The 9,594-nt window shown below is 34.8% G+C and overlaps 1 pseudogene; it reads right to left on the minus strand.

Annotated features, from left to right (window-relative positions):
* Window positions 1-1,089: 1,089 nt before the first annotated feature.
* Window positions 1,090-8,864, minus strand: LOC139871472 (proteinaceous RNase P 1, chloroplastic/mitochondrial-like; annotated as a pseudogene).
* Between the last annotated feature and the right edge of the window lie 730 nt (window positions 8,865-9,594).

Raw genomic sequence — 9,594 nt, forward strand, 5'->3', positions numbered from 1 at the left:
TGTCGAGTTCTGGTATCGGGTTTGAGTGATGTTTGTCACAAAATGCGACACGACTAGAAAGTGATAAAGTGCACTGAAACGAGACAAATATGGCAGAAGTGGGTGTCAGAAGCTGTCACGTTCTGAACCACTTTGTCACGTTTTGATGCAGTTTGTCGCGGAACGCTACAAAGTGTCGCGAAACACGACAGTGTGCGTAGCCAGCAAGTTGTTCGATTTGTTTCCTATTTTTGATTAGCACTATAAATATACTTATTGTAATCTGTAACCCTAAGCACGAAAAATCAATAAAAAAGCTCTCTAGTTGGCCGTGGACTAAAGCAATCACACGATTGCATATAACCACGTAATATCTTGTGTCGTTTACTTTTCTTGTTGTTATTCTGTCCGTTGATCACAATCTTTAGATTGGTGGTCGTTGTTGGGTCCATAAATTCCTAACATCTGTTAACTCAAATGTGTTTTAGTTCAAACTAGGTGCGGAGCCCTCGCTTCGCGTCGGGAGATCCGTTTTGAATGCGAGTTTAAAAAAAAAAGTCTTGATCTATTTTGTAAAAAAGAATTTTTTTTCGACATCTAATATTGAAAGGTTATTCCTTTTGTGAAAGTTGTTTCTTTTAGCGTTTGGGTTTTTTTTTTTTTTTTTAAAAAGTTAGTTGATCTATTTTGTAAAAAAGAATGTTTTTCGACATCTTTTGGTAGCATTGAAGGGTTGTTCCTTTTATGAAAGTTGCCTCCTTTATCGTTGAGGAAGAAAAGGAAAAAAAAAAGGTTAGTTGATTTTTTTGGTAAAAAAGAATTTTTTTCGACATCTTTTGGTTACATTGAAGGGTTGGTTCTTTTATGAGAGTTGCTTCTTTTATCGTTGGAGACCGAGAGAAAAAAAATGAAATGACGAAAATACCCTTGGTTACTATTGATGAATAGTGTTATAGGGTTTTGTCTATTAGATATATAGATAATACTTCAAGTTTAAGCAGGTTTAGAAGTTGACCACGTTTGACTATAACCGATTAATCTCGACCTCGATCAAATAATCATAAGTTTGACCCGTTGACTGACTTTTACAACACGGATTATAGCTATCTGTCATTCATCCAACATCAACATATATTGGCAGAAAAGAGTAACACCAACCTGAATCACAACCGAACATGGAGGTGGCATGTGGTACACTGGACCTGTTTCTGAAAAGTGGAACCAAACCTGAAATTATAAATAAATAGTTACTAAACTGAAACTTTTAGAAAGTTCAATCTCTGAAAATCAAATTACTTTAGAGTCTGAAATGAATTGACAAAAAAAAAGGATCATTTTTTTCATCATACTAACAACCTAGGAGTATGGATGTGATTTTTGACGTGATTATATGCTTTCGAAATACCAGTAATTATTTACATTTTGTATCAGATTACATAAAAGCTCTTAAACTCTAAATATAACACTCACTTGATGTCTCTCTTTCCATTTAGGAAAAAGTCATTGCCCAAAAGCTGAAACAAATGGTCTCTCATCTCATCGTTTGTTACGAGTAAGCACTTAAATTTTATAGCCGCATACAACCAGTACCTAATAATAAGAACGCGTTCTTTTCAGTCAACATGTTTATCAAGAACAAAAAAACAAGAAGAGGTGATCAAGTGAAGCTTACCAATCATCAATTGAACCGCCAGGGGTGTTGCATAGAGAGCATCAGCAGTTCCCACTTCTCGATTAATGTCTTATTCTGTCCGTCGTCCAAATTGTCACTGCTTATACGCATGTTCTGCAAGATAATTAATGGCCATTTCTTAAAAGGAAACATCTGCCTAATACCATTCGAAATCGTATTGACCTAAAATATAAAAAAGAAAAGAAACTTGGATTAAACCGACTGACCCATTTCATATGTTTTGACCCATAAACCAGACAACTTGCCTTAGATGGTTTAAACTTTCTCCAGCTGAAAGGCCAACATTCACCCCATCAACAACAGCTTCAAACGGTCCGTAATAATCAAGCCATTTCTACAAAAGATAAAAAAAAAATATTACATATGAGCCTATCATTATAACAGTAAAGTTAAGTAAAAAGTTTATTAATATGCTATTCATACTTGAAATTTCTCAAAGTTTAAATGTCTGTCTCTTTCTTTAGCAATTTTTGCAACTGATTCAGCAAACTTTTATGTCTCTATTGGATCAAGATCAATCGTTGCAAAGTTTTTCACCGCAACATTTACATAATCCGTTTGATCCAACAAACGATTTCACAACGTTCCACTTTCCGTTACCCAACCACCCTTGACCATGCCACCCGTCACCCCCACTTTCAACCGCTTCATTAATAACCCGTTGATCCCATTTTATTTTCCCAATTTTTTTAACAGCAGTACGCGATCACCCACAGGACTTAACCACCCACGCATTCATCTTCCTGCAGTTGCATAACCCGCCCCCAACTGTTGCCTAGGCGGAAACCCGGCCCAATCCGAGGATGGCCGGTAAAACACCCCTCCCCCACTGCCCCCACAACACGATATGCGAAAGGCACCCTTAGGTGAAATTCAAGAGTAAAGGGGCAACCTTATGTGCAATGTTGTACCCCACGGGAGTCGAACTCTTGACCTCTCGCTAAGAGAGGCATACCACTACCACATGAGCTACAACACAAGGTTTTTCTTCTCCCAATTATTGAAGCAGTTATGCTTTCAAACCATTTCTCTATCAAATCTCCAACAGAAGCTAACACTTTTCTTACACTCGTTCGCAGTTTATGCAACAAATAATAAACTTTATCACTTCTAGGTAACTCCAATTCGGGTTCTTCTGGATAAACATCATGAGACAGCATATGTTCGTCAACCTCAAATGCCTTTTCAATATCCCCATTGTTGCAAAAAACTGTTAATGTAGGACCATACGATCGTAATCTAGGATTTATCCCTAAACGTTTCATATGTTTGACCATATCAAAAGCCATGTCACCATCGTTCCTTAACATTGCCATTCTAGCTAAAGAAGTTAGAATTTCTTCATTCATTGGGACTTCATGAGATACCATTTCATAAAAAAAGAAAAAGTATAATATGTCATAAAAGTGGAAAGTTATTGTGGATTGAATAGATTGCACATCAGTTATGTATCAATTTGAGTAAAAATGCTAAGTCCACATGATTTGGACTTCATAGCTATTTCGGGTTTTTTCATTTTGAGACATTAGTTTAAATGCTTAGCCAACATGATTTGGACTTTATCCCGAACAACTTGGAGCTTTTCTTCTTTAGAAATTTGAGTTGAATGCTTAACCCACATTATTTGGGCTTTATGATCATTCAATGATCTGAATGCCTCCACTTGGATCATAAGCCAACGTTACTAGGCTTGGCGATGAAAGAAGTCCAGATAGCTTTTGAATATATTCTGTTACTTTTATCTGCAAAAGATGTGGGTAAACTAGTGATTTTCTTTGTTTTTTTCCTTTGAACAAATTTTAGTTTAGTCCTATCACTTGTTTTTACCCAACACATATGTTCGTATCAGTATCTTAAAAATCTTCTATTAATCTTTTAAAATAAGATCGGGTATTCGTGATTCTACTTATTATTAGATTGGACTAAATTTGATTAACATAGATAAATAAAGATAGTAAAATGGTCACTCTCCCTCTCTTCCATTGTGACATTGTATTGATCCTAACATCTTTGTCATGAGTCAGATCGTGTTGGATAAAAATTTGGGTGAACCTGTGTATACGGTTTGAACAAGTTCGAACAAAATTTGGTTGAACTCGAACTCAATACGGGTACAAAATTAAAACTCTCAAATCATTTAGGATCAAACAAAATTTGTTTCCACTCGTACGTACTCAATACAGTGTCAATTAACCCATATAATTTCAAATTTGGAAATCTATTACATTGTCACCAAGTTTCTCTGCTGCTGTGATTTTAGTCAAAACTGTATTTTGATTTACAGGATGAGTTGAAAACAAAATTTCTTTGATACTTTTAGTGATTTCTTGAGGTGCGTGTTTTTGGATTTCATGTCGGCCATTTTTTGACAAATGTGTATATAACTGCACTTTGGTGCTGGACCTGGTCATACAAGTATTGAGATCGGTAAGTATTACATATATAGCTCAGTCAAGAAAATGTACAATATAGTAACAGTTTTAAAGGTTTCCAGAAAAAATAAAGGTGTAAATTAGGCATCTAGAGGTGTCAATTTTGAATCGTTTGCCTATGAGTGGGTCGATCTGGGTTGTGATTAATCTCAAATGTGTCAAATGAGTTGAAACTAGACAAAATTTAAATGCATACCACCATCTAATACATTTTATATAAAACTTAAGATTAATAGTGTGATTTATGTAATCATAATTGACGTATTATCCATGTAAAAAAGTGACAAAAATAGCGTTGGGCCAATCCAGCTAGACCCTCAACCTGAACTCGTTTTGATCCATTGCCCAACCCGCCCACATGACCCGCCCATCCAGCTACCTCTAAAAAAACACGGATCAAACTTGATAGTTTACCTTTGGTTACATTGATGGATTCATGGCTACCTTTAGTTGACTTATCATGGGTAACACATAACCACACTCTTTCTTCTTCAGAATCTTGTTCAGATGCAAGAGCCAAGAGGCCAATGGCCTTTACTCGACTCCTGGTCAGTATGAAAAAAGTATGAAAAAGATAATCAAATGTGATTTAACTTTCAGTCAGCCTAATAACTTATACAACTGTATGATTCTGTTGACTCAAATGTGGTTTAGTTCAAATACTTCAATTTTAACCACGTTTAGAAGTTGACCACGTTTGACTATAACTGATTAATCCCGACCTCGATCAAATTAAGATAAGTTTGACCCATTGACTGACTTTTACACAAGGGTTATAGCTATCTGTCATTCATCCAACATCAACATATGTTGGCAGAAAAGTATAACACCAACCTGAATCCCAACCGAACATTGAGGTGGCATGTGGTACACTGGACATGTTTCTGAAAAGTGGAACCGAACCTGAAATTATGAATAAATAGTTACTAAAATGAAACTCTTAGAAACTTCAATCTCTGAAAATCAAATTATTTAGATTCTGACATGATTTGACGAAAAAAAAAAGATCATTTTGTTCATCATACCAACAACCTAGGAGTATGGATGTGCTTTTCGACATGATTATATGCTTTTGAAATACCAGTAATAATTTGCATTTTCTATCAAATTACATAAAAGATCTTAATCTCTGTAGATATAAAACTCACTTGATGTCTCTCTTTCCATTTAGGAAAAAAATCATTCCCCAAGAGCTGAAACAAATGGTCTCTCATCTCATTGTTAGTTACGAGTAAGCACTTCAATTTTATAACCGCATACAACCAGTACCTGATAATAACAATGCGTTTTTTTCAGTTGACATGTTTATCAAGAAAAAAAAGACAAGAACAGGCGATGAAATGAAGCTTACCAATCATCATTTGAACCAGTAGGTGTTGCATAAAGAGCATCAGCAGTTTTCCACTTCTCGATTAACGTCTTATTCTGTCTGTCAACCATATTATCACCGCTTATACGCTTGTTGTGCAAGATATATAATAGCCATTTATTTGAAGGCAGCATCTGCCTGATACCATTCGAAATGGTATTGACCTAAAAAAGCAATTTGGGTTAAACCGACTGACCTGTTTCATATGTTTTGACCCATAAAGCAGACAACTTGCCTTAGATGGTTTAAATTTTCTTTGGCTGAAAACCAAAAAACCATTTCTACAAAAAACCAAAAATACATATGAGCCTATCATTATAACAGTAAAGTTGGGTAAAAAGTATACTAATGTGCTATTCATACTTGAAATTTCTCAAGGTTTAAATGTATCTGTTTCTTTTGCAATTTTCGCAACTGAAGGTAATACTTTTCGCAAACCTGTTCGTAGTTTATGCAACAAGTAGTAAACTTTATCACTTCTATTAGTTTCTATACTGACTTTTAGAAGTAATTCCAATTCGGGTTCTTCTGGGTATACACCATGAGACAACATATGTTCTTCAAACTCAAATGCTTTTTCAAAATACCCATTGTTGCAAAAACTATTAAAGCAGGACCATATGATCGTAATCTAGGATTTATTCCCAAATGTTTCATATGTTTGACCATATCAAACGCCATGTCACCATCGTTTCTTGACATTGCCATTATATTATATTATATTATATTATACCTATATACTAAAATGCGTGGCGAATTTCGTCGTTTCAGTTATTTCAGATTATCGTTTTGAGTTTGAATTCATACTACAAACGGCCCCTCAAATTCGGCTCAATTTACACAACGGCCCCTCAACTTTACACTTTTTCAGGGGTAGAAAGCGTAAATATATAATTTTATTAAAATAAAAGAAACTAATTCCACCCGAATTTTTAACGGGCCCTATCTTCTCGCTCGGTGCGAGTTAAATTTTTCCGAAATCACCGTTCAACTCGAAAAAATCTAACGAACACAACGGGACTAACTACGCGCGAAACGGACATCGTTAAAAAACACTAAATATTTCAGGCTATGTTTCATACATATACATACACGTACAACAAACAACTCAACCTATTAGATATATTAGGTACCAAACAACATATATCCAAATTCGACCGCGCGTTGAATACAACCGCAGCAACGCGCGGTCGAATTTTTTTCTAGTTCTAGCTAAAGAAATTAGAATTGCTTCATTCATTGGGACTTCATCAGATACCATGTCATAAAAACAAAAAGTATTACGAAAGTTATTATTGGATTGAATAGATTGCACATTAGTTATGTATCAATTTGAGTAAAAAGCTAAGCCCACATGAGTTGAAAACAAAATTTCTTTGATACTTTTAGTGATTTCTTGAGGTGCATGTTTTTTGGATTTCATGTCTGCCATTTTTTGACAAATGTGTATATAACTGCACTTTGGTTCTAGAATCAGCTCTTGAAAGGCCTTTTCACTTTAATTCTGGACCTGGTCATACAAGTATTAAGATTGGTAAGTATTTCATATGTAGCTCAATCAAGAAAATGTACAATATATTAACAGTTTTAAAGGTTTCCAGAAAAAATAAAGGTGTGAATAGGGCATCTAGAGGTGTCAATTTTGACCCGTTTGCCTATGAGTGGGTCAATTTGGGTTGTGATTAATCTCAAATGTGTCAAATGAGTTGAAACTAGACAATATTTTAATGCATACAACCATCTAATACATTTTATATGAAACTTAAGATTAATAGTGTGATAATATTCTTTATGTAATCATAATTCACGTATTATTTATCCATGTAAAAAAGGGACAAATATAGCGTTGGGCCAATCCAGCTGGACCCTCAACCTGAACTAGTTTTGATCCATTGCCCAACCCGCATGACCCACCCATTCAGCTACCTCTGAAAACACTTGGATCAAACTTGATGGTTTAGCTTTGGTTACATTGATGGATTTTTGGCTACCTTTACTTGACTTATTATCACGGGTAACACATAACCACACTCTTTCTTCTTCTTCAGAATCTTGTTCAGATGCAAGAGCCAAGAGGCCAATGGCCTTTACTCGACTCCTGGTCAGTATGAAAAAGATAGTCAAATGTTATCTTTAACTTTCAGTCAGCCTAATAACTTATACAACTGTATGATTCTGTTAACTCAAATGTGGTTTAGTTCAAATACTTCAAGTTTAACCATGTTTAGAAGTTGACCACGTTTGACTATAACTGATTAATCCCGACCTCGATCAAATTAAGATAAGTTTGACCCGTTGACTGACTTTTACAACACGGGTTATAGCTATCTGTCATTCATCCAACATCAACATATGTTGGCAGAAAAGTATAACACCAACCTGAATCCCAACCGAACATGGAGGTGGCATGTGGTACACTGGACCTGTTTATGAAACAAATGGTATCTCATCTCATTGTTAGTTACGAGTATGCACTTAAATTTTATAGCCGCATACAACCAGTACCTGATAATAACAATGCGTTTTTTTCAGTTGACATGTTTATCAAGAAAAAAAAACAAGAACAGGCAATGAAATGAAGCTTACCAATCATCATTTGAACCAGTAGGTGTTGCATAAAGAGCATCAGTAGTTTTCCACTTCTCGATTAACGTCTTATTCTGTCCGTCAACCATATTATCACCGCTTATACGCTTGTTGTGCAAGATATATAATAGCCATTTCTTTGAAGGCAGCATCTGCCTGATACCATTCGAAATGGTATTGACCTAAAAAAAGCAATTTGGGTTAAACCGACTGACCCGTTTCATATGTTTTGACCCATAAAGTAGGCAACTTGCCTTAGATGGTTTAGATTTTCTTTGGCTGAAAAGACCAACATTCGCCCCATCCACAACAGCTTCAAATGGTCCGTAATAATCAAGCCATTTCTACAAAAAACCAAAAACACATATGAGCCTATCATTATAACAGTAAAATTGGGTAAAAAGTATACTAATGTGCTATTCATACTTGAAATTTCTCAAAGTTTAAATGTATCTGTTTCTTTAGCAATTTTCGCAACTGAAGGTAATACTTTTAGCAAACCCGTTCGTAGTTTATGCAACAAGTAGTAAACTTTATCACTTCTATTAGTTTCTATACTAACTTTTAGAAGTAATTCCAATTCGAGTTCTTCCGGGTATACACCATGAGACAACATATGTTCTTCAACCTCAAATGCTTTTTCAAAATCCCCATTGTTGCAAAAAACTGTTAAAGCAGGACCATATGATCGTAATCTAGGATTTATTCTCAAGTGTTTCATATGTTTGACCATATCAAATGCCATGTCACCATCGTTTCTTGACATTGCCATTCTAGCTAAAGAAGTTAGAATTGCTTCATTCATTGAGACTTCATCGATACCATTTCACAAAAACATAAAGTATTATGAATGTTATTGTTGGATTGAATAGATTGCACATTACTCATGTATCAATTTGAGTAAAAAAAACATAAAGTATTATGAAAGTTATTGTTGGATTGAATAGATTGCACATTACTCATGTATCAATTTGAGTAAAAGTTGGATTGAATAGATTGCACATTACTCATGTATCAATTTGAGTAAAAAAACATAAAGTATTATGAAAGTTATTGTTGGATTGAATAGATTGCACATTACTCATTACTCATGTATCAATTTGAGAAAAAACATAAAGTATTATGAAAGTTATTGTTGGATTGAATAGATTGCACATTACTCATGTATCAATTTGAGTAAAAAAGCTAAGCCCGCACATGATTTGGACTTTATCGCGAGCAGTTTGCAGTTGTCTTTCTTCTTTAGAAATTTGAATTACATGCTTAACCAACATTATTTGGGCTTTATGATCATTCAATGATCTCGATCTCAATGTCTTCACTTGGATCATAAGCACACATTACTAGGCTTGGCAATTAAAGCAATCCGAATAGCTTTTAAATATATTCTGTTACTTTTATCTACACTCGATGTGGGTAGACCTAGTGATTTTCTTTGTTTTTTCCTTTACATAAATTTTACTTTAGTCCTATTACTTGTTTTTACCCTACACATATGTCCGTAACAGTATCTTAAAAATCTCTTTATTAATCTC

Source organism: Rutidosis leptorrhynchoides, chromosome 10 (genome assembly GCF_046630445.1).
Source record: "Rutidosis leptorrhynchoides isolate AG116_Rl617_1_P2 chromosome 10, CSIRO_AGI_Rlap_v1, whole genome shotgun sequence".
Lineage (NCBI taxonomy): Eukaryota > Viridiplantae > Streptophyta > Magnoliopsida > Asterales > Asteraceae > Rutidosis > Rutidosis leptorrhynchoides.